The 22,240-nt window shown below is 39.6% G+C and overlaps 1 protein-coding gene, 1 long non-coding RNA gene and 1 pseudogene across 3 annotated transcripts in view; 1 reads left to right on the plus strand and 2 right to left on the minus strand.

Moving 5' to 3' along the window:
• The window catches only part of LOC128592732 (uncharacterized), a 135,441-nt gene that overhangs the window by 109,009 nt on the left and 4,192 nt on the right, over positions 1-22,240 (plus strand). The window lies entirely within an intron of this gene.
• The window catches only part of VEPH1 (ventricular zone expressed PH domain containing 1), a 246,934-nt gene that overhangs the window by 15,278 nt on the left and 209,416 nt on the right, over positions 1-22,240 (minus strand). The window lies entirely within an intron of this gene.
• LOC128592730 (heparan sulfate 2-O-sulfotransferase 1-like) lies at positions 5,180-20,149 on the minus strand (annotated as a pseudogene).

A 22,240-nucleotide genomic window follows, 5' to 3' on the forward strand; every position in this document is an offset into this window, starting at 1 on the left:
TTTTTTTTGGTTGTAGCCATCATTGTTGTTTGGCGAGCCTGGGCTGGATTTGAACCCTCCAGCTCAGGTGTATGTGGCTGGTGCCTTAGCCACTTGAGCCACAGGTGCTGAGCCAGAATGCTGTATTTCTTTACTGGCAGTGAATTAACAGGTGGCATAATCAGCACTGATGTTAATCCTACAGGGTAAGGTGAGGACCAAAATAGGACAGACAAACTATGTTTGACAGTGGCTCCTTTTGGGTACTGCTACATGTCACTGAATGGCTTTCTTATCAGTAATTTCATACTCATCAAAACATAGTATGCTTTCTAGGCTTCTCTGACCAATTACTGATGTATTTATCTCCCCAAAGCTGCATAACTACTATTTTATTTTTCTGAAACTACTATTTTATTTTTCTGAGACAGAGCCTCAAGCTATCACCCTGGGTAGAGTGCTGTGGCATCACAGCTCACAGCAACCTCCCACTCTTGGGCTTAGGCAATTCTTTTGCCTCAGCCTCTCAAGTAGCTGGGACCACGGGCACCCGCCACAATGCCCGGCTATTTTTGGTTGTAGTTGTTATTGTTGTTTGGCGGGCCTGGGCTGGATTCAAACTTGCCAGCTCTGGTGTATATGGCTGGCACCTTAGCTGCTTGATCTGCAGGCACCAAGCCAGAACTACTATTTTATAAGCCTTAATAACTATGCTTCCCAAACTGTTTTGAGAGCCACCTATATCAGAATTACCTGCTAGCTTGTTAAAATGCACATGCCAAGTCATTACCCCAATCTACTTAATAAAAATTTGAGGGTGAAGATAAGGGATCCTGCGTTTTTAACAAAGTCCCCTGGTGACTTTCATGTTCAAACACTTCTAAGAAATAATTAGTATCCTCATGGTAGATGACAGTAATAAGTCATATGATATACAAAAGAGTAACACTGCAAAACCAATAGTAGGGAGGAAATTGTTATGGCCCTTCTATGAAATTAAAGAGTAAGATAGCAGTTTAAGATAATTTTCAAGTTCTTGGCTTCAGTCAACAGGGTTACAAAAAAAATATTCACAATTATTGTTTGTGGAATTTGACTTATTGTGTTATCAGTGAAACAAAAATGGTAAGGGCGCTTTCCAAGAAGAGAACCCATGTTGCAGTTCTGAGCAGTATGTGCCATCACCTTTGTGCCTTTATGAGAAACTCATTGAAGAGGGTTGGCTCAGATTTTCCAAGTAATGACTGATAGAGAGCAATAGGAAAAGATCAGGAGGGTGAAAATGAAGACAATTGAGACTAGGTTTAAACTTTTAATAAGGGGGTGGAGCAAGATGGCAGATCACAAGAGCCATTCAGATGAGCTCCCCTAGAACATCTGGGGAATAAGAGAGAACCCAGCCATACCTGGCCTGGGGACCATGCCCAGAGTCATAGCTCAGGGAGCACAGCAAAGGGGTAGTGAGCTGGATACAGCGTATGATCTAGAGGGTGGAAATCTGATGAATTAGGCAAGTGAACGCAACTGGCTGGGATCGTTTGGACCCCCAGAGAGGTCCAGGATGGGATGAAGCCTTTCTAGGGTTTTCAGTTTTGGGGGGAAGCTACGTATTGAGTAGAAAGCTTGGAAGAGTGGGTGGATTTGAACAGTATTCAGCAAGCAGATTTGAATGCTGGTTGGAGTGGTTTTGCCATAGGGCTGGGGGCTAGTGAAGCAGCCATACTGAGAAGGTTTTGATGGCTAGGGGGCTGCCATTGTGCAAAGGTTGTGAGAAGGTTTAAGCAGGGGCCTAAAGACTGGCCATCTTAATTCTGCCTGCTGGGATCAGAACTCCACTCTTAGGACAGTCTAAGGTACTCCCACACCCCACAGGAACTAGAGTCAGGGGGGCACTGTGAGATCTGCCCATGAAGGATTCTTATGAGCTTTAAGATCCCAATCCAGTGGGGTATGAATGCTGAGGAAACAAGTGGGCAATCAACAAAGGCAACTAAGTTTAAATAAGGACCTTAGAGGTTGTTGGCTGTGCTGTCTCCTAAAAAATACTTATAGCACCATCTGGCATCCTAGTGACATATTGCAACATATTGTCATCAAGAGCAAGGACTTCTGTTTATTTGGCCACAAGGAAGAGTTTGACTTTGCTCAGCCTGACGTCACTTCAAGACCTAAGCTCTGAGAAAAGGTAATTTGAAACAAAGGAGGCAGTGAGAAGGAAAAAGGAGGTTAAGGAGATGAACAAGAAGAAAGAACATATGAGGAGGAACCAACAGAAAAATTTGGACAACTTGAAAACCCAAACAGAGGAACTCCCCTAAGGGACCATGAGAGCTACTGCAGAAGATTGCACCTATAAAGAATTAATGGACTTCACAGAAAGGGAATTTAAAATATGGATGATAAAGACAATAAAAGGAATGGATGAGAAAATGGAAAGACAGAAACAAAAGTAGACAAGATGTGTAGAATATAGAAAAGATGTGGCAGAGCTTAAGGAAAGAAAAGAGACAATTAGGGAATGTAAAGATGCATCAGAAAGTATAAAAAATAGGTTGGAACATGGCGAAGAAAAGAACTTCAGAGCTAGTGGATATAGTTTTCTAATTAACCCAGGTAGTTGAAGAGGCAGAAAAGAAGAAAGATAAAGCAGAACGGGCGCTTAGAGAACTATGAGACTCCCTGAAGCATTAAAACAAATGAAAAATAGGGATTCCTGAAGGGGAAGAAGATTGTCCCAAAGGAATAGAAGCCCTACTGGGTGCTGTCATAAATGAAAACTTCCCAAATTTTACTAAAGACCCCAACAGACCCAAACTCCAGGTCAGCTCAACTCAAACAGATGTCTCCAAGACACACTATAATGAACCTGTTGATGGGTCTGAGCAACATTATATCCTATAACACCCTCAGAGCTGGGGACATTAACACCCCTTTGACAGAAGGACAGATCCTCTAAACAGAAACTAAACAAAGATGCAAAGGACTTAATGTGATCCTAGAACAAATGGGATTAATAGACATATACAGAACACACTATTCCAAAGCTAAAGAATATACATTTTTCTCATTAGCCCATGGTACATACTCCAAAATCGACCACATCATAGGATACAAAGCAAACCTCAGCAAAATTAAAAGAATAGAAATTAAACCTTGTCTCTTCTTAGACCACAAGGCAGTAAAGGTAGAACTGAACTCCAACAAAGATGTTCATTCCCCACACAAAGATTTGGAAATTAAACAACCTTATGCTGAATGATAGTTGATTTCAGGAAGAGATGAAAGAGGAAATCATTAAATTTCTCAAACATAAAAACTATGAATACATAAGTTATCAAAACCTGTGGGAGGTTTAGTACCCATAGCTCAGTGGTTAGGGTGCTGGCCACCTACACCAGGGCTGGCGGGTTTGAACTCAGCCTGGGCCTGCTAAACAACAATGACAACTACAACAAAAAATAGCCGAGTGTTGTGGTGGGTGCCTGTAGTCCCAGCTACTTGGGAGGCTGACGCAAGAGAATCACTTAAGCCCAAGAGTTTGAGGTTGCTGTGAGCTGTGACACCATAGCACTCTACCAAGGGTAACATAGTGAGACTCTGTCTCAAAAAACAAAACAAAACAAAACAACCTTTGGGATACAACAAAAGAAATCTTTTTTTTTTATATTTATCAAACATGAATTTATATCAAGATTAATTCTTTCAACCAGCTTACAAGTGGACTTTTCCCTTTGTTAAAAAAGAATGATATGAAACTATATGTTAAAGATGTTTCTATAATAATACCTTATTTTTATATAGCACTTTACAGTTTTCAAAGTGCTTTCACATGCCATCTCATCTAATCCTCACAACAGCCCTGTGAGGTAGGTACAGCAGGTATTATTATCCTCATTTCAAGATGAGGAAATTGAGGCAAAGAGAGGTTAAGTGACTTGCCCAGGATCACACAGCTGGTTAAGTGGCAGAGCTGGGACCCGAAATCAAGTTTTTTGATTCCTTTCCCAGTACTCTTTCCACTATAACTACTGCCTCCAGTTGTGAACATGAACTGTATCAAAATCGAAAGCTTACTGAAGTTCATTTCAGTGATATCTTAACAGGAAAGTTAAATGAGAAATACAAGAACAGTAGGTCTGATGGTTTTACTTGACATAATAAAATTGGTGCAAAACCACTTCTGTCTAATTATTTGTAATCTTTTGGTCCAAATACATAAAATATGCAATATTTACAGCACTTTCCTGTTTTTTTTTTTTTTTTTGTAAATGCAATGCTTTAAAACACAGTATAAAGCACTGTAGTAAAAATAGTCTACAGGTTAAAGTACAGAAGAGGTAGGAAAATCCTACCCATACCACAGCTCACTAATGGAGTCATAATATGGAGTCACCAATATTTCAGTTTATAGCTTTACAAATAATGCATGGAGAAACAAACATTAAGCTTACTTTTTTGATATTAACATGTGGAAGTCTTAACTGAAACTTCAGATGATCTCAACATTCTTTGAAGTATTTTCCCAATATTACATACTGGGGAGAAAGGAATGAGAAATACCACTTTGACACTTTATCTTTTTACAGTACTAATCATGGTTTAAACTGGGTTTTAACACTAATGATTATTTTTAAAAAATGATCTACATAAATATGGGAAAATCCAACTACAGCAGAAACATTTCTCAGCAAACATGATCAAACATTCCAATAAATTTCATGAGACATGATTCACAAAACAAAGCACACACTGCCAGTTATTAACACTATTCAGTAGAGATGTATAGCCCAAACATTTGGTGAAGGCAGAAGTGGGCAAATGGATTCATCTTCATTCATGGTTAGTTGAAAAAATGCTTTATCCAAAATAAAAGTATCAGAACCTTTTCTGAAATTGTATTTTGCTTTTTGATTAGACCTGCCATGTGTTTATCTTAGGCGATGTGTAGTTATTTTTCCAGGCAGGAGTTTACAACTTGTAGCAAAATTTAACCAGAAACAAGAAAAATGCCTGAAAATTGAACTTCTTAGAACACTGACATTATCAGTCAGTATCTACTATCTTAACATTACTGCTTCCTAATTCAGCTCAATACAAACTGTCATATATATCTATCAGCAATCCAGGTTGTGGAGCTGAAAACAAAGATGAAAAATAGGGTCAATGTTTTAGTTCGAGAATCTAATAATCACATTTATACTCAGTTTGATTTAGGGTAAATCTTTTCATAGAAAAAGTTTTGTGCAAGGATGTAGAGGTCTCCATCTTTTTCTCGAATAGCATGGGCTCTGATGAATTAGAACTGTTCTAGTGCAAATTCATAGAACTCATTCTCCATTTTCCAAATGTCAGACAGCTGTAGTTTTGCAATGGTTTGTTTAGTGGGGGAGTTTCTTCTCTGTGGTTTTCCTAAGATGAGATTTCTTTCCTGTACGATAGAGTTCTGTAGCATCCCTGAAAACCGGGGCAAAGCTGCCTCCAATAACATGATAAAATCTTCAAGCTCTTCCGTAACTCCCACCAGAAAATATTCATTGATTAGACTATATTTGGCTTGATCCATAGCCCACCTGCTTCCCACATTCCAGCATTCAGAGCTATGGCCGCAGAAGAATGGGAATCGAAGACAGAGTTTCTCTGGAGCACAGTCTGAGCCGCCCTCAGCTACACATTCATCAAAGGTCTTTTTTAAATTTACTTTATTTTTATTTATTTATTTTTTTATTGTTAAATCATAGCTGTGTACATTAGTGCAATCAAGGGGTACAATGTGCTGGTTTCATATACAATGTGAAATATTCTAATCAAACTGTTCAACGTAGCCTTCATGGCATTTTCTTAGTTATTGTATATAGACATTTATATTCTGCCTTTAGTAACTTTCCCCTGTACCCATTCTAAGATGCGCCATAGGTGTGGCCTGACCCATTACCCTCCCTCCACCTTAACATCCCCCCTTCCTTCTCCTTCCTTGGCCCTTTCCTCATAGTCTTGTGCTATAGTTGGGTAATAGCCTTCATGTGAAAGGTATAATTTAGCTTCATAGTAGGGATGAGTACATTGGATACTTTTTCTTCCATTCCTGAGATACTTTGCTAAGAAGAATATGTTCCAGATCCATCCATGTAAATATGAAAGAGGTAAAGTCTCCATCTTTCTTTAAGGCTGCATAATATTCCATGGTATACATGTACCACAATTTGCTAGTCCATTCGTGGGTCGATGGGCACTTGGGCTTCTTCCATGACTTAGCAATTATGAATTGGGCTGCAATAAACATTCTGGTACAGATGTCTTTGTTATATTGTGATTTTGGGTCTTGTGGGTATAAACCTAGTAAAGGAATTATAGGATTGAATGGCAGGTCTATTTTTAGGTCCCTAAGTAGTCTCCAAACATCCTTCCAGAAGGAACGTATTAGAGTGCATTCCCACCAGCAGTGTAGAAGTGTGCCCTTTTCTCCACATCCACACCAGCATCTCTGGTTTTGGGATTTTGTTAAGTAGGCTACTTTTACTGGGGTTAGGTGATATATCAAAGTAGTTTTGATTTGTATTTCTCTGATGATTAAGGATGATGAGCTTTTTTCCATGTGTTTGTAGATCATGTGTCTGTCTTCTTTAGAGAAGTTTCTCTTCAAGTCCCTTGCCCACCCTAAGATGGGATCACGTGTTGTTTTCTTGCTAATACGTTTGAGTTCTCTGTGGATTCTGGTTATTAGATCTTTATTGGAGGTATAACCTGCAAATATTTTCTCCCATTCTGAGGGCTGTCTGATTTCTTTACTTACTATGTTCTTGGCTGTGCAGAAGCTTTTTAGTTTGGTCAGGTCCCAGTAGTGTATTTTTGATACTGCTTCAATTGCCTGGGGAGTCCTCCTCATAAAATATTCACCCAGGCCGATTCCTTCAAGAGTTTTCCCTGCACTTTCTTCAAGTATTTTTATAGTTTCATGCCTTAAGTTTAAATCTTTTATCCAGTGAGAGTCTATCTTAGTTAATGGTGAAAGGTGTGGGTCCAGTTTCAATCTTCTACAGGTCTATCACCATTTGTTACATAGGGACTCTTTTCCCCACTGAATGTTTTTAATTAGCTTGTCAAAGATCGAATAACGGTATGTAGCTGGATTCATCTCTTGGTTCTCTATTCTGTTCCAGACATCTACTTCTCTGTTTTTGTGCCAATGCCATGCTGTTTTGATCATTTTCGAGTTAATAGTACAGTCTCAGGTCTGGTAGCAGGATTCCTCCTGCTGTGTTTTTATTGCTGAGTAATGTTTTGGCTATTCGAGGTTTTTTCTGATTCCCTATAAAACGAAGTATTATTTTTTCAAGATCTTTAAAATATGAAAATGGAGCTTTAATAGGAATTGCATTAAAATTATATATTGCTTTGGGTAGTATAGACATTTTAACAATGTTGATTCTTCCCAGCCATGAGCATGGTATGTTTTTCCATGTGTTAACATCTTCAGCTATTTCTTTTCTTAAAGTTTCATAGTTCTCTTTGTAGAGATCTTTCACGTCCTTTGTTAGGTATACTCCCAAATATTTCATCTTCTTTGGCACTACTGTGAAAGGAATAGAGTCCTTGACTGTTTTTTCGGCTTGGTTATTTTTGGTATATATAAAGGCTACAGATTTATGGGTGTTGATTTTGTAGCTTGAGACATTGCTGTATTCCTTGATCACTTCTAAAAGTTTTGTAGTAGAGTCCCTAGTATTTTCCAGATATACGATCATATCATCTGCGAAGAGTGAAAGTTTCATCTCTTCTGACCTTATGTGGATACCCTTGATCACCTTTTCTTCCCTAATTGCAATAGCTAAAACTTCCATTAATGTTAAAGAGCAATGGAGACAATGAGCAACCTTGCCTGGTTCCTGATAAGTGGAAATGATTTCAATTTAACTCCATTCAATACGATATTGGCTGTGGGTTTGCTGTAGATGGCCTCTATTACTTTAAGAAATGTCCCTTCTATACCAATTTTCTTAAGTGTTCTGATCATGAAGAGATGCTGGATATTATCAAAAGCTTTTTCTGCATCAATTGAAAGAATCATATGGTCCTTATTTTTTAGTTTGTTTATGTGCTGAATTACATTTATAGATTTATGTGTATTGAACCAGCCTTGAGACCCTGGGATAAATCCCACTTAGTCGTGGTGTATAATTTTTTTGATGTGTTGCTGGATTCTGTTTGTTAGGATCTTATTGAATATTTTAGCTCAATATTCTTAGTGATATTGGTCTATAATTTTCTTTTCTTGTTGGGTCTTTCCCTGGTTTGGGGGTCAAGGTGATGTTTGCTTCGTAGAATGTGTTGGGTAATATTCCTTCTTTTTCTATATTTTGGAAGAGGTTTAGTAATATAGGTACTAGTTCTTCTTTAAAGGTTTGGTAGAGTTCTGACGTAAAGTCATCTGGTCCTGGGCTTTTCTTTTTAAGGAAATTTTGTACAGTTGATGCTATTTCAGAACTTGATATAGGCCTGTTCAACGTTTCCACTTCATTCTGGCTAAGTCTTGGTAGGTGGTGTGCTTCCAGGTATTGGTCGATTTCTTTCAGAATTTCATATTTCTGAGAGTAGAGTTTCTTTTTTTTTTTATTTTTTTATTTTTTATTTATTTATTTTTTTATTGTTGGGGATTCATTGAGGGTACAATAAGCCAGGTTACACTGATTGCAATTGTTAGGTAAAGTCCCTCTTGCAATCATGTCTTGCCCCCATAAAGTGTGAAACACACCAAGGCCCCACCCACCTCCCTCCTTCCCTCTTTCTGTTTCCCCCCCCATAACCATAATTGTCATTAATTGTCCTCATATCAAAATTGAGTACATAGGATTCATGCTTCTCCATTCTTGTGATGCTTTACTAAGAATAATATCTTCCATGTCCATCCAGGTTAATACGAAGGATGTAAAGTCTCCATTTTTTTTAATGGCTGAATAGTATTCCATGGTATACATATACCACAGCTTGTTAATCCATTCCTGGGTTGGTGGGCATTTAGGCTGTTTCCACATTTTGGCGACTGTAAATTGAGCTGCAATAAACAGTCTAGTACAAGTGTCCTTATGATAAAAGGATTTCTTTCCTTCTGGGTAGATGCCCAGTAATGGGATTGCAGGATCAAATGGGAGGTCTAGCTTGAGTGCTTTGAGGATTCTCCATACTTCCTTCCAGAAAGGTTGTACTAGTTTGCAGTCCCACCAGCAGTGTAAAAGTGTTCCCTTCTCTCCACATCCACGCCAGCATCTGCAGTTTTGAGATTTTGTGATGTGGGCCATTCTCACTGGGGTTAGATGATATCTCAGGGTTGTTTTGATTTGCATTTCTCTAATATATAGAGATGATGAACATTTTTTCATGTGTTTGTTAGCCATTCGTCTGTCGTCTTTAGAGAAAGTTCTATTCATGTCTCTTGCCCATTGATATAAGGGATTGTTGGCTTTTTTCATGTGGATTAATTTGAGTTCTCTATAGATCCTAGTTATCAAGCTTTTGTCTGATTGAAAATATGCAAATATCCTTTCCCATTGTGTAGGTTGTCTCTTTGCTTTGGTTATTGTCTCCTTAGCTGTACAGAAGCTTTTCAGTTTAATGAAGTCCCATTTGTTGATTTTTGTTGTTGTTGCAATTGCCATGGCAGTCTTCTTCATGAAGTCTTTCCCCAGGCCAATATCTTCCAGTGTTTTTCCTATGCTTTCTTGGAGGGTTTTTATTGTTTCATGCCTTAAGTTTAAGTCCTTTATCCATCTTGAATCAATTTTTGTGAGTGGGGAAAGGTGTGGGTCCAGTTTCAGTCTTTTACATGTAGACATCCAGTTCTCCCAACACCATTTATTGAATAGGGAGTCTTTCCCCCAGGGTATGTTCTTGTTTGGTTTATCAAAGATTAGGTGGTTGTAAGATGTTAGTTTCATTTCTTGGTTTTCCATTCAATTCCAAGTGTCTATGTCTCTGTTTTTGTGCCAGTACCATGCTGTCTTGAGCACTATGGCTTTGTAGTACAGACTAAAATCTGGTATGCTGATGCCCCCAGCTTTATTTTTATTACAGAGAACTGCCTTAGCTATACGGGGTTTTTTCCAGTTCCATACAAAACGCAGAATCATTTTTTCCAAATCTTGAAAGTATGATGTTGGTATTTTGATAGGAATGGCATTGAATAGGTAGATTGCTTTGGGAAGTATGGACATTTTAACAATGTTGATTCTTCCCATCCATGAGCATGGTATGTTCTTCCATTTGTTAATATCCTCTGCTATTTCCTTTCTGAGGATTTCATAGTTTTCTTTATACAGGTCCTTCACCTCCTTCGTTAGGTATATTCCTAGGTATTTGATTTTCTTTGAGACTATGGTGAAGGGAGTTGTGTCCTTAATTAGCTTCTCATCTTGACTGTTATTGGTGTACAGAAAGGCTACTGACTTGTGGACATTGATTTTATATCCTGAAACATTACTGTATTTTTTGATGACTTCTAGGAGTCTTGTGGTTGAGTCTTTGGGGTTCTCTAAGTATAAGATCATGTCGTCAGCAAAGAGGGAGAGTTTGACCTCCTCTGCTCCCATTTGGATTCCCTTTATTTCCTTGTCTTGCCTAATTGTATTGGCTAGAACTTCCAGCACTATGTTGAATAGTAAAGGTGACAGAGGACAACCTTGTCTGGTTCCAGTTCTAAGAGGAAAAGCTTTCAGTTTTACTCCATTCAGTAAAATATTGGCTGTGGGTTTGTCATAGATAGCTTCAATCAGTTTTAGAAATGTGCCACCTATGCCTATACTCTTCAGAGTTCTAATTAGAAAAGGATGCTGGATTTTATCAAACGCTTTTTCTGCATCTATTGAGAGGATCATGTGATCTTTATTTTTGCCTCTGTTAATATGGTGGATAACGTTTATAGACTTGCGTATGTTAAACCAGCCTTGCATCCCTGGGATGAAGCCTACTTGATCATGATGAATGACTTTTTTGATGATAAGCTGTAATCTATTGGCTAGGATTTTGTTGAGAATTTTTGCGTCTATGTTCATGAGTGAGATTGGTCTGAAATTCTCCTTTTTGTTTGGGTCTTTTCCTGGTTTTGGTATCAGGGTGATGTTTGCTTCATAGAATGTGTTGGGGAAGATTCCTTCTTCCTCAATTTTTTGGAATAATTTCTGCAGTACAGGAATAAGCTCTTCCTTGAAGGTTTGATAGAATTCTGGAGTGAAGCCATCTGGACCAGGGCATTTTTTGGTTGGAAGATTTTTTATTGTTTCTTTGATCTCAGTGCTTGAAATTGGTCTGTTCAGGAGCTCTATTTCTTCCTGGCTGAGTCTAGGGAGAGGGTGTGATTCCAAATATTGATCCATTTCTTTCACATTGTCAAATTTCTGGGCATAGAGTTTCTGGTAGTATTCAGAGATGATCTCTTGTATCTCTGTGGGATCAGTTGTTATTTCCCCTTTATCATTTCTGATTGAGGTTACTAGAGATTTTACTTTTCTATTCCTTGTTAGTCTGGCCAATGGTTTATCTATTTTATTTATTTTTTCAAAAAACCAACTCCTTGTTTCATTAATTTTCTGAATGATTCTTTTGTTTTCAATTTCATTGATCTCTGATTTGATTTTGGATATTTCTTTTCTTCTACTGAGTTTAGGCTTAGATTGTTCTTCTTTTTCCAATTCCATAAGATCTCTTGTGAGATTGTTGATGTGCTCTCTTTCCGTTTTTCGAATGTAGGCATCTAAAGCGATGAATTTTCCTCTCAAAACTGCTTTTGCAGTATCCCACAGGTTTTGGTAGCTTGTGTCTTCATTGTTGTTATGCTCAAGGAAGTTAATGATTTCCTGTTTTATTTCTTCCTGCACCCATCTGTTATTCAACAGAAGATTGTTTAATTTCCATGCCTTTGGGTGGGGTGGAGCATTTTTGTTAGAGTTGAGTTCCACCTTTAGTGCCTTATTGTCTGAGAAGATACAAGGTAAAATTTCAATTCTTTTGATTCTGTTGATATTTGTTTTGTGTCCCAGGATATGATCAATTTTGGAGAATGTTCCATGGGGTGATGAGAAGAATGTATATTCTTTATCTTTGGGGTGGAGTGTTCTATATGCGTCTATCAAGCACAGTTGTTCTAGAGTCTCATTTAAGTCTTTTATATCCTTGTTTAATTTCTGTTTAGAGGATCTGTCCAGCTCTGTAAGAGGAGTGTTAAAGTCCCCTGTTATGATGGTATTATCAGATATCATATTGCTCAGACTGAGTAAGGTCTGCTTCAAGAATCTGGGAGCATTTAAATTGGGTGCATAAATATTTAGAATTGAAATGTCTTCTTGTTGTATTTTTCCCTTGACCAATATAAAGTGACCATCTTTGTCTTTTTTGACTTTAGTTGCTTTAAATCCACATGTGTCTGAAAATAAGATTGCAACTCCTCTTTTCTTCTGAATTCCATTTGCCTGAAAAATTGTCTTCCAACCCTTGACTCGGAGCTTTAATTTGTCTTTTGAAGCCAGGTGTGTTTCTTGCAGACAGCAAATGGATGGCTTGTGTTTTTTAATCCAGTCAACCAATCTATGTCTCTTCAGTGGGGAATTCAAGCCATTAACATTTATTGAGATAATTGACAAGTGTGGTAGTATTCTATTCATCTTATTTTGTGAGAGTCCATTGCTTAGTTTTATCTTTTGCATCAGTGTGGAGGTTAGGTTCTGTCGTTTAATTTCTGAGTTCTTACTTTGCTGCTGATCCATTGTGGTGGTCAGTGTGCAGAACAGGTTGAAGTATTTCCTGTAGAGCTGGTCTTGTTGTGGCGAATTTCCTCAATGTTTGTATATCCGTAAATGATTTGATTTCTCCGTCAATTTTGAAGCTTAGCTTAGCAGGGTACAGAATTCTGGGCTGAAAATTGTTCTGTTTAAGTAGATTAAAGGTAGATGACCATTGTCTTCTTGCTTGGAAAGTTTCATTAGAGAAGTCTGCGGTCACTCTGATGGATTTGCCCCTGTAGGTCAACTGGCGCTTACTCCTGTCAGCTTGCAGAATCTTTTCTTTGGTCTTGACTTTGGACAGGTTCATCACAATGTGTCTTGGAGAAGCTCGGTTAGAGTTGAGGCGACCTGGGGTCCGATATCCCTCTGAAAGCAGTGTGTCAGAATCTTTGGTGATATTTGGGAAATTTTCTTTTATAATATTCTCTAGTATGGCTTCCATTCCTCTGGGGCATTCTTCTTCCCCTTCTGGAATTCCTATAACTCGTATGTTGGAACGCTTCATAAAGTCCCATAATTCTGACAGTGAACGTTCTGCTTTCTCTCTCTTCTTTTCTGCCTCTTTTACTATCTGAGTTATCTCAAAAACTTTGTCTTCTACCTCTGAAATTCTTTCTTCTGCATGGTCTAACCTGTTGCTGATACTTTCCATTGCATCTTTAAGTTCCCTGATTGACTGTTTCATTTCCTTCAGCTCTGCTATATCCTTTTTATATTCTTCATATCGTTCATCTCTTATTTGATTCTGTTTTTGAATTTCCTTTTGGTTATTTTCCACTTTATTAACAGTTTCCTTCATTGTTTCCATCATTTCCTTCATTGTTTTCAACATGTGTATTCTAAATTCCCTTTCTGTCATTCCTAACATTTCTGTATAGGTGGAATCCTCTGCAGTAGCTACCTCATGGTCCCTTGGCGGGGTAGTTCTGGACTGGTTCTTCATGTTGCCTGGAGTTTTCTGCTGATTCTTCCTCATGGGTGATTTCTTTTATCTGTTTATTTGCCCTAATTTTCCTTTCAATTCCTCTTGCTCTTTAAGTTCTTGTGCCTGTGGACTAAGGGTTACAGGACCAGAAGGGTGAGAAGGTTTAAGAGCAAAAAAGCGATGAAAGAAATGAGGACCGAGTGATAAGAAAAGAAAAAAAAAATGAAAAAAAAGAAAAATAGAGAAAGGAGAGTGGTTGGGTGAAAGGAATATTGACAAAAAGAAGAGAGGCACAGAAAGAGGAAGACAGAGCAATATAGGTGTACAGTAGGGTACTTTGATACAACCTTAAAAAAAAAAGAAATACCTTCTGGGGGTGCCAAGTGGGGTGGTTCCCTTGAGGTCAGCAGCTCTTTGCTATCCTGATCAGACACAGTACCCCACCTCCACCAAGTAGAGAGGAAAGACAAAAATGCTATAAATCAAACCAAAACAAGGAAACAGAAAACTTTACGGGATAAAATTGGCTGGAAAAACCAAATAATAGTGGTAGAAACACTAACAAAAATGAAGTTCTGATTATTGAAATAGGCAGCAATGGGAAATTATAATTAAACTAGAAAAATTGAGAAAGAAAAAGGATCTGTATGGAAAAGGTTGAACTTAAAAAACAAAACAACAATCTAGAACGACAAAATAAACAAAAAAAACAACCAAGCCAAAAAAAAAACCAAACAAACAAACAAACAAAAAAAAAAAAACACACACGCAACCAAAAACAAAGCAGTATGTATATGGAATTGAATATTGTCTGGGCAACACGTGGTCTTCTGGGGTATGAGATGTTAATCACAGTTCTGATACGACTGGAGGCTGCTAGTTTCTCGAACCCCAGCAGGTAGACACCCTAAATCTCTCTTCAGCCCACTTAAAAGGCACTTTGAACTTGTTCACTTACTGAGCAGAAGCTTTCTCAGGGAAGTGCTTGTTGCTGGAATCACTGCTGAAGTGGCTATCCACTTACCCTGTGTGTCAAAACTGGTCTCCCTCTGCCCCCGAGGGTTAGGGCTGCAAGGCGGCTCAGACCCCGCCCTTAGGCTACTTGGTCGCTGGGTTACCAGCTCCCACCCAATTCCAGCTCTGCGACCCTGAGGGCGGAGCTTGCCAGGGCAGATCGCTCACAATGTCTGCCTGTGACCCAGAGCCAAACTCTATTAGCTCCGTCTGGCTCAGCGGCTCAGACTGGGGCCCCAGACAAAGGCCAAAGTTCTCCGCACTCCCGCCCAGGCTCTCCCCAAGGCAGTTCAGCTGAGTGCCAAGTCCAAAGACACCAAAACAGTTCACAGGTAAGGCCTTTCTGGTTTGCAGTCTCGCTGCTACTGAACTTACAGTTGCGGGCGGGTTTAGGCGGATTGAACACACGCGACCACTTGCCGGTTTTCCACTGTTTCAGTCCTCCTCTTGGGGTCCAGAAGTCTCTCGCTGACTCCCTGTATCCTCTCAGGGGTGATGATAGGCAGATCCCACCAGCCAGAGATGCCTGGAGTCCTATATCCCCAGACTCACGGTGCCCAGATGCAAGGAAGCTGTTACTCGGCTGCCATCTTGCTCCACCCTCCTCGAGAGTAGAGTTTCTTGTAGTATTTGTTAAGTTTTTTTTTAATTTCTAAGGGGTCTATTGTTATTTCATCATTACCATTTCTAATTGATAAAATTAGAGATTTTACTCTTTTTTTCCCTGGTTAGATTGGCCAAAGGTTTATCTATTTTATTGATCTTTTCAAAAACCAACTTTTGGATTTATTGATCTGTTGTATAATTCTTTTGTTTTCAATTTCATTTAATTCTGCTCTGATTTGGTTATTTCTTTTCTTCTGCTGGGTTTGGGGTTGAAATGTTCTTCCTTCTCCAGTTGCTTGAGATGTCCCATTAAGTTATTAACTTTCTCTCTTTCCGTTTTCTTGAGGAAGGCTTGCAGTGCTATGAATTTCCCTCTTAGGACTGCCTTTGCAGTATCCCTGAGGTTCTGGTAATTCATGTCTTGATTGTTGTTTTGTTCCAAAAATTGGGTGATTTTTTTCTTAATTTCGTCAATAACCCATCTATCCTTCAGCGTAAGGTTGTTTAGCTTCCATGTTTTTGTATGGGTATGCAGGTTCCTGTTGTTATTGAGTTCAACTTTTATTCCATGATGGTCTGAGAAGATGCAAGGAATCATTTCTATTTTTTTAAATTTGCTGACGTTACATTTGTGGCCTAGGATGTGGTTGATTTTGGATTATGTTCCATGGGCTGATGAGAAGAATGTGTTTTGTTGGGATGAAATGTTCTGTAGATGTCTGTTAAGTCCAGATGTTGAATGGTTAAGTTTAAATCTAAAATTTCTTTGCTCAGCTTCTTTTTGGAGGATCTATCCAGCACTGCTAAAGGGGTGTTAAAATCTGCAACTACTATGGAACTGGAGGAAATCAAGTTGCTCGTGTCTGTTAGTTTCTCTTATAAATTTAGGTGTGTTCTGGTTGGGTGCATAAATATTAATAATTGAAATTTCATCATATTGAGTATTACCTTTAACAAATATGAAGTGTCTATCCTTATCCTTCCTTATTTCGGTTGGTTTAAAGCCCATTGTGTCTGCGAATAGGATTGCAACGCCTGCTTTTTTCTGCTTTCCATTTGCCTGGAGTATAGATGACCATCCCCTCGCCTTGAGTTTAAATTTGTCTTTTAATGTAAGATGTGATTCTTGGATGCAGCAGATATCTGGCTTGAGTTTTTGTATCCAGTCAGCCAACCTGTGCCTCTTTAGAGGACAATTTAAACCGTTCACATTAATTGAGAATATTGATAAGCCTTTCGAGAGTCCGGTGACCATTTTTAATTCTTTTGTGACTGTGGAAGTTGGAATTTGATCAAAATTTTCTGGGTGGGTTTACTTTTGTGGGGCAGGATTATGCTGGTCTTTATGGACAATAGTCTGAGAATATCCTGGAGAGCTGGTTTAGTTATGGCAAATTTCTTCAACATGTGAATGTCATTGAAGTATTTAATTTCTCCGTCATAAATGAAGCTCAGTTTAGCTGGGTACAGGATCCTGGGTTGAAAGTTATTTTGTTTTTGGAGATTAAAAGTCAATGACCATCCTCTTCTAGCTTGAAAGGTTTAAGCAGAGAGATCTGCAGTTATTCTAATAATCTTGCCCTTATAGGTGATGGTTTTCTTTCTTCTGGCTGCTTTCAGAATTTTGTCCTTCATATTAACTTTAGAGAAATTGATTATGATGTGTCTTGGGTTGTTTTATTTGTGTTGAGTCATGCTGGATTTCTGAAACTGCTATCTGATTTTCAGAATTTCTTGGCATGTCTGGAAAGTTCTCCTTCATAATCTCATGGAGAAGAGACTCTGTGCCTTGTGAAGCCACTTCGTCGCTTTCGGGGATCCCTATAAGACGAATATTGGTTTTCTTCAAATTATCCTAGAGCTCTCTGAGAGAGTGATCTGTTTTTGCCCTCCATTTCTCTTCCTCTTTGAGAGTTTGGGAGCATTCGAAAGCTTTGTCTTCAATGTCAGAAATCCTTTCTTCTGCTTGCTCCATTCTGTTACTGAGAGATTTTACTGTGTTTCTGAGACCTTTGAGGGCTGCAACTTCTTGTCTCGATGTGTCAAAATCTTTAGTCATTTGGTCTTTGAATTCATTGAGTTCTTGAGATATCTTTTGGGTTACTGCTTGAAATTCTAATCTGATCTTATTTGCTATCCAGATTCTGAATTCAATTTCTGACATCTCAGCTATTTGTTTGTGCATGAGATCTTGTGCTGTGTCTGCCCCATTGATACTTGGGGGAGCTTATCTACTCTGATTATTCATATTGCCAGAGTTTTTCTATTGATTTCACCTCATGATTGTTTTTCACCATTTCCTCTGGCTGTCCTCAGAGTTGGGGAGGTGTTTCTCCAAGATTAGACCCCAGTGGGATCACTCTATCCTTGGTGGATCTTTGTAGGGAGTGACCCTGTGTAGTTCCTCTGGGGCTGCCCCAGCCAGGGAGTTCTGGTTGTGGAAGCAGCTCCGGAGTGTGACACACCCAGATCCAGCAACAGGGCAGGAGGTGGTGTGCATGGTTCTGGGAGTGCCTGGCGCCCATTGACTTTGGTACAGAGAGTCCAAGGCTCCAGCAGTCTCTGGCCAGGAGAAGGGTTCTGCACAGTCAGGGAGGGCTCTGGAGGGCACACGGCTACCAGAGTTCCTGGCCAGATGAGTGGGCTGGTGTGGGGGCAGCAAGGGTACAGGAGGGAGGATGCAGGGTTGCACAGCTCCTGCAGTTCCTGGTGAGAGCATGTGGAGCCCTGGTGGGCGTGGGTTGCAGGTTTGGGGTTATGGCGCAGCTCTTATGGAGGTCCGGGTGCCACCAAGCCCAGGAGTTTGAGGTTGCTATGAGCTGTGATGCCACAGCACTCTACTCAGGGCAATAGCCTGAGGCTCTAGTGTGCCAAAACTGGTTTCACTGTGCCCCTGAGGGTTAAGGATGTAAGGCAGCTCAGTCCCCGCTTTTAGGTTGCTCAGTCACTAGGCTACTAGCTCTCGCTGATCCTGGCTCTGTGACCCTGAGGGAGGAGCTTGCCGGGGCAGTTCTCTCACAGTGGCTCCCTGCAGCCTATAGCCGAACACTATTAGCTCCATCTGGCTCAGCAGCTCAGTCTGCGCCCCTAGACAATGCCCAAAGTTTTCCGCACTCCTGCTCAAGCTCTCCCCAAGGCAGTTCAACTGAGTGCCAAGTTCAAAAACACCAAAACAGTTCACAGGTAAGGCCTTTCCGGTTTGCGGTCTCACTGCTGCTTGTACTTACGGCTGCCGGCAGGATTAGGTCGACTGAACACACGCAACCACTTGCCAGTTTTCCACTGTTTTTGTCCTCCTCTTGGGGTCCAGAAGTCCGTTGCTGACTACCTGTATCCTCAAAGGGATGATTATAGGCAGATCCTACCAGCCAGAGATGCCTGGAGTCTTATCTCCCCAGACTCACCGTGCCCAGTTGCTGGGAGCTTGTTACTCAGCCGCCATCTTGCTCCACCCTCCATCTAAGGTCTTTTTGTCTCCTTGTTTTCATCTCCTTAACCCTGGTCTATAATCCTCTCCAAATCTCAGAAAATAATAGTAAGAAAATTATAGGATTTCTTAGGATTCCTTATGACGTTAATATAAATTGGCTGCTTCTTCACACCAAATTTTGCAAAATCCAAGTAAGAAACGTGTCCATGATAAAATCCTGGTTTCATCTCTTTCCAGGAAGTTATGTTCTTTACAAAGTGCACCTGATCTTGCAGTGACATCACTGGATTATTTTTGGTAGTATTGATATGAAGAACATGATATTTATTCTTTGCACACAGGTTGTAGGCGATATTGGTAAATGAGGTGCTTGCAGTTTTGGGAACTCTGTTGTAAATGATCACCATGTCCTCTTCCTCATCTAGAGATATATCTTGGCGGGGGCCATCCATTGTGTGTCGCTGCTCAATTTCTTGGACTTCATGTCTTGCAATAGCCCTTTCATAAGCCTGAACATTTGTTATATTTCCAAAGGTTAGAAATCCAAAAATCACAGTGTTAACAAGGTTATGTTCCTTCTGGAGGTTCTAGAAGAAAATCCATTCCCTCGAGTCTTCTGGGCCTTCTTGCATTCCTTGGGTCATGGCCTCATTCCATCTTCAAAGCCAGAAGTGCAGTATCTTCAAATCTTTCACTGACTACAACCCCTGCTTCTGTCATCACATTCCTTTTTCTGACTTTGACTTTTCTGTCTCCTTCTTCTAAGGAACTTCAGGATTACATTGAGACCACCTATATAATCTAGCATAATTTTCTCATCTCAACATCTTCAATTTTAATCACATCTGCAAAGTCCTTTTTTGCCATATAAAGTAACATATTCAGCAGATTCTGGGGATTAGGATGCAGCCATATTTGGGGAACTATTATTCAGCTTACCATAATGGGTATATTTCCTTTTACTCGTTGATCCAATTTTTATAGTCTTTTTATTAAAAGGCAAAGCTTAGTACATATAGCTATTAATACTATAACAGTTTCTCAACCAATAGGATTTTAAAAGTTTAAAAACCTCCAGAGTCTTTCAACATGTGATTCTGAGTTCTTAGAGCTCATTCTACTAGCCCAAGTATGTGCACTTTGAAATGTAGTTGAGTGGTCACATTAGTACATTTACAACACAGAGATAATTTTAGTGAATAATTTAAAAATCTCATAATGCTGGGCGGTGCCTGTGGCTCAAGGAGTAGGGTGACAGCCCCATACACAGGAGGTGGCGGGTTCAAACCTGGCCTCGGCCAATAACTAGCTTCAACCAGGACTCCTCCAGGTTCTGGATCTAGTTTTCCAAGAAGAGCATCGCACGATGAAGGCCACCATTGCCAGCAGCTGCAACTTGAACGGCATCATAATCCTGAGGAGCCCCATGAAACGCGCTGCTCGGGATCAAGACACACTGCAGGGGGCGGGGAGCGGGGCCCCGGAGGCGAGAGAGACCCCAGGAAGCCGGAGAGAGGCAAGGAAAGAGCGCGTGAGGACCACGGCAGCAACCCCCCTTCTCACCTCTCTGGTCCCCCGCCCCCAGGCGCTAGCCCCAACGCAGCTGGTGCCTTCCTCTCCTCAGCCCAGCCTAAGGCCGCCGCCTCCAAAACCCGCGCAGCAAACAGTGCAAAGCATGTGCCCGCCAGCCTGCCCGCTTCCCTCTTCCTTCCTTCCCTCCCTCCTTGGCTCATGGTCTGCCAGGCACTTCTCCGACAAAAGAAGTCTTAAGAGGGAAATTTATTGCATTAGATGCCTACATTAGAAAAACAGAAAGAGAACACATCCATAAACTCATGAACCATCTTATGAAATTGGTAAGAAGAAGAACAATCTAATCCCAAACCCAGCAGAAGAAAAGAAATAACCAAAATTAAACCAAAGATTAATAAAATTGAAAACAAAAGAATCATTCAGAAAATTAACAAAACAAAAAGTTGGTCTTTCAAAAATAAATAAAATTGATAAACCTTTGGCCAGATTAACTAGAGACAGAAAAGTAAAATCTCTAATAACCTCAATCAGAAACAATAAATGGGAAATAACAATAGATGCCACAGAGATACAAGAGATCATCTCTGAGTACTACAAGAAACTCTATCCCCAGAAATTTGACAATATGGAAGTCATGGATCAATACTTGGAAGCACACCCACTCCCTTGACTTAAATAAGAAGAAATAGATCTCTTGAACAGACCAATGTCAAGAACTGATCGAAGGAATGATAAAAAAATCTTCCAACAAAAAAATGCCTTGGTCCAGATGACTTTACACCAAAATTCTATCAAACCTTCAAAGAAGAACTTATATTCACACTGCAGAAATTATTCCAAAAAATCTAGAAGGAGGGACTCTTCCCCAACACTTTCTATGAAGCAAACATCACCCTGATACCAAAACCAGGAAAAGACCCAACCAATTTCACTAATGAATATAGATGAAAAAATTCTCAATAAAATCCCATCCAATAGATTATAGCTACACATGAAAAAACAAAAACAAAAACATCCATCGTGATCAAATAGGTTTCATCCAAGGGATGCAAGGCTGGTTTAACATACACAAGTCCATAAATGTTATTTACCATATCAACAGAAGCAAAAACAAAGACCATATGATCTTCTCAATAGATGCAGAAAAAGTATTTGATAAAATCCAGCATCTTTTTCTAATTAGAACACTTAAGAATATAGGCATAGGTGGTGCATTTCTTAATCTGATCAAAGCCATAAATCATGTGGGGAAAACACTTGAAGATGTCAACCCAGGGAAAGATTTTATAAAGAAGATTTCCATGGCAATTGCAACAACAACAAAAATAAACAAATAGGACTTAATTAAACTGAAAACCTTCTGTACAGCTAAAGAAACAACAAGCAAAGCAAACAGACAATCTTCAGAATGGGAAAAGATATTTATATCTTATTAATCAGACAAAAGCTTGATAATTAGGATCTATAGAGAATTCAAATGAATAAAAAAAAAAGACCCAACCATCCCATTTATCACTGGACAAGAGACATTAATAGAAACTTCTCTAAAGAACATTCTCTCTGTAGATGAATGGCTAACAAACACATGAAAAAATGCTCATAGTCCCTAATTATTAGAGAAATGCAAATCAAAACTATCCTGAAATATCACCTAACCCTGGTGAGAATGGCCCACATCACAAAGTCTCAAAACTGCAGATGCTGGCGTGGATGTGGAGAGAAGGCAACCCTTTTACTCTGCTGGTGGGACTGCACTAATACAATGTTTTTGAAAGGAAGTATGGAGAATCCTTAAAGAACTCAAATTAAACCTCCCAGTTGATCCTGCAATCCCATTACTAGGCATCTACCCAGAAGAAAAAAAATCCTTTTATCGTAAGGACATTTGCACTGACTACTTATTGCAGCTCAATTTACAAACACCAAAATGTGGAAATAGCCTAAATGCCTACCAACTCAGGGATGGATTAACAAGCTGTGGTATAG

Source organism: Nycticebus coucang, chromosome 8 (genome assembly GCF_027406575.1).
Source record: "Nycticebus coucang isolate mNycCou1 chromosome 8, mNycCou1.pri, whole genome shotgun sequence".
NCBI lineage: Eukaryota > Metazoa > Chordata > Mammalia > Primates > Lorisidae > Nycticebus > Nycticebus coucang.